This window comes from Limulus polyphemus, unplaced genomic scaffold, assembly GCF_000517525.1.
Source record: "Limulus polyphemus unplaced genomic scaffold, Limulus_polyphemus-2.1.2 Scaffold2170, whole genome shotgun sequence".
In the NCBI taxonomy this organism is placed as follows: Eukaryota; Metazoa; Arthropoda; class Merostomata; order Xiphosura; family Limulidae; genus Limulus; species Limulus polyphemus.
In genome coordinates, this window is record NW_013667780.1 from 200320 (window position 1) to 204279 (window position 3960).

The window sequence follows — 3960 nt, forward strand, 5'->3', positions numbered from 1 at the left end:
CCCAAACTTACCTAAGCACTTTATTACTCACCAAACTTACCTAAGCACTTTATTACTCACCAAACTTACCTAAGCACTTTATTACTCATCTACAACTTTCTACTTGTCTTAATAACGATTACTTGCCAGAAATCTTATAATGAGTCATTGATTTGATTCTCCCATTAGTCTTCGCCAGTGGATCAGGAAGTAAGTTTACGGAATTAAGAGGCTAAAATCCGGGGTTTTATACGTATTCCCTTAATTTATAAGATTTTGGCAAATATACAGGCAGTTTATTTTAAAACTATACTTACTTTCCTTATATTGAAGAACATTGATGTGTTTTTCATGAATCACAACACAGCGGTAGCAAGATTCCGTTCTAAAAACATAAAAAGACAACATCAGGAACATGATAAAAACAAAGCACAAACATACAAGTAACTTGAAAAACAAAGTTCAAGTGTTTACAATCACAAAAATGTTATTGTTAAATTCTAAAGATGTCATTTATATTACGCGAAGTCGAATTGCTGTTTTTATTTTAATACTCAAAATAATTTGAGACATGCGCCTACGTTTGAGCATAGCAAGAGGGAATAATAGATTAAAATGCGGGATTAGAATAAACTTATCTATGAGATCTTTTATTTTCCCTCTTTATGAGCTATATTTTTGGACGCCAGCAATGCCAAACGTGGGGCGCGTGTATACTCGATTCGATTCTATTGCTCATCAGGATCTCTACCAGCCTATCCTCAAATTGAAAATCTTTTAAGCAAGATCAGAGTAAATTTATCTGTCATCTATTTATTTGCATCTGTATTTTCAAGTGTGAAATCCTTATTTTCTTTTCTTGGCCAAATCATTTTGTTTTATCTTTAAATTGTTATCTTGCATTTTTTTAAGGGTAAAAATATACTTACTTATAAAAACAAGAGGGAATCTAAAATAGCCGCGGTACTTGAATTTTTTTTAGGCAGAATTGTAGTAAATTAAACTATAATACTCTTCTTTTTCTTTTTATTAGCTATATTTTTGTGCGCCACCAACACCAAGCGTGGAGTGCGTGTATATCCGATTTAATTTTATTACTCATCAGGATCTATATCAGCCTACCCTCAAATTGAAATTCTTTTAGGCAGGGTTAGAGTAAATTAATATATGAAACCTTGGATGTGGTCAAATACATAAATCGAAAAGGTTTGATCTCCTGAGTCTTAAACCGTAATTAGGTCTAAAATCGGTCAAGAGATGACGGTGCTATGAGCTAAAAGTTTGTACTTAAAACAAAAACAAAAAAAAACTCAGAGCCATTCTATGAGCCACTATGCCGCGGCTAAAAACCCGCTACTAGACAGACGTCGTTTTAGCTTACTGATATCTGTTAATAACAACTACTTTTCAATCGATTTCTTCATCTTAATTCAAATAAGAAAGTTCAACTTAAATCAGTTGTTCAGAACCCTAATAAAAACTTTTAAACTTTGATTTATTTCTGTTCTTAACTTTTTTAAAACTTAAGTGTTTGCGTTTCGATCATCGATTCGATTTTCAACTAAAAACATTCACAAGACAACTCCCATTAGTAGCCTTGGGTTAACTCAAACAAAATATTTTAATCTAAAATAAAATTGTAAATTGTTACCAGTTAATTTAAAGACTTATTGTAGAATGAATTAATATTAATAAATATATTGTTCTTCATCAATGTTTTGATATAAAAACATCATATTATTAATCAAAATCATTATTAAACTACAAATCTGAAATGTGAAATATATCAAATATATTAGGAATCAAATATATTTTGCTCAGGGAAGTGATTAATAACGATAGAATAACATAAATATAATTCTAAAGATATTTTAAAAACTCTTTGTTACCGATAATTTAAAACAAATAAATAGAAGCACACTTACATAAAAGCATAAATATCGGTTTCGTATCTGCTTGTGAAAAGAATATGAAATTATTTAATGTTATTTTATTAATAAACTTGAAAATCATATTAAATGTTACATAGTTTAACCCACAGAGGGAGTTTAAAACGCGGGAAGTTTTACATCGTTAAGTGGGCATTGCTCAAGAAGGCTTTACTGAAGAAACTCAAGCGTATCTTGGATGTTACGAAACCGTTATATTATGCTTTTATGTATATGCGGTTTTATTTATTTGTTTTAAATTAACAGGAATAAATTGTTTCAAAATATTTTACAAATATTCGTATACTGTTTTATTCTTATATGTATATTGATGTATTAGATGTATTGTTTAGGTGAATTTTAAATGTATTATTATTAATCAGTCGTGTTCTTTTTCGTGTCACAGCCAACATGATGTAACGCGCATAAAACTTTTTTGTAATTAAGCTGAAAAAGAAAAGATTCATTATTCTATTAGTTCCAATTTATTTTAAAAAACTTAGAATGGCGTAAGATTTGTATATAATTTGGTCATTTCTTCATGTTTAGTGTTTTACTAAGTTCTTTATGTGTGTAGTAACATCGAGTAACTAAATATTTACCGAATGAACACACGCCATCTTTTCTCTGCTCACTAATCGATTAAACGTCAAGAGAGATTTCAATTTAGAGATGGTTTCCCAAGAGAAATGAGACAAGTATTCCACTTTTCGTTGCCAAGTAACAAAGTTTTTTGTTTTTATTTCGAGTGACACGAATGCGGTGTTCATGTTTCTTTTACACGAACGTTCTTCTAGTACGCTCATTTCTTGGCTGTCTTGAACGCCCATAAACCATGACATTCAACTATTACCTCTATGTAAACATACAGATAACTTCAGATATCGTGAAAATAGATTAATTGTTTTTAGTTATGGATGAATATTTGTTGGCCTCCCATGTGTCACAGCGGGATGTCTGCGGACTTACAACGCTATAAACCGGGTTTCGATACCCATGGTGGGCAGAGCACAGATAGTCTATTGTTTAGCTCTGTGCTTAACTTCAAATAAAATATTGGTTTTACTTGAGTTATGATATATTTACCAAATTGTTATGAAAAGTGAATCAGTATTAACTTTCTTTTATAAAATCAGATATATAAGCACGTTCACAATGCTTTTAATGCTAACACTTCTGCCCATATGAATTATGTGTTACTTTTCGCGGCCTTACGTGTATTTTAAATCAATAGTTTAGTAATGAATATGAAATATTTGCGCGCTGTGAAATAATTCTGAAATATATCACGCAAATAGCTGCAGTCAAAGGAGAAACAGGCTCTAATGTTATGTTTTTGGATGCAGCAGCTGGTCTGGTTCAAAATTTGCATATTCAAATGAATTCCCATTTTTTATTCAAGTATATTTTTTTACACATTTACTTACATACTTATTTGAACTAAACTTGCACTGAAGTCAGCTTTAGTACCAAATGCCAGAGTTTTTATCGTCAGGCTTTCGAGTTGCATCCTAAGTTAAGTAGGTTCAGGTTGGAATGTTAAGCTAAAGATAGTGGTAATTTTTAATTAATTGAAATGATGGTTACTGTTTTCTTCGTGCAAAGCTACACAATGAGTTATCTGCATTCTATCCACCGCGGAGAATCGAACCCAATATTTTAGCGTTTTAAATCCGTAAACGTACCGCTGCCCCACCAGGGACCAATTAATTTAAATTGAAAGGTACTAATCATTGTTGACATAGGTGTGTGTGTGTGTGTGTTACAATAGATAAGGTTTCATTCTTATCCAATTAAAATGTCGTCTTTTTTATCCTAGCAAGAAATTATAGATAATGATTTCATATAATTTTTCTATATAACGAAATGTTTGAAGAGTAGACCTTAAGGTTTTATCTTCTCGAAGGTTCCTATTGCTACACTCGTCACCTTCACATTTAAAGCTCGAACAGTAATGAAAAACAAATACATTATTATTTTTTTCCTATAAAGTAGTGTTGCATATCTGCTTGTTTGTTAATTTCCTGTAGAAATTCTTTCCGAGAAACTTCAG

The 3960-nt window shown here is 31.0% G+C and overlaps 1 protein-coding gene across 2 annotated transcripts in view; it reads right to left on the reverse strand.

Moving 5' to 3' along the window:
- The window catches only part of LOC106466155, a 76977-nt gene that overhangs the window by 64942 nt on the left and 8075 nt on the right, over positions 1–3960 (reverse strand). For both annotated transcript variants that reach the window (XM_022394114.1, XM_022394113.1), the window contains exon 2: positions 297–364. The gene's annotated coding sequence lies outside the window, so the exon portion shown is untranslated. The remainder of the gene's footprint in view (positions 1–296; positions 365–3960) is intronic.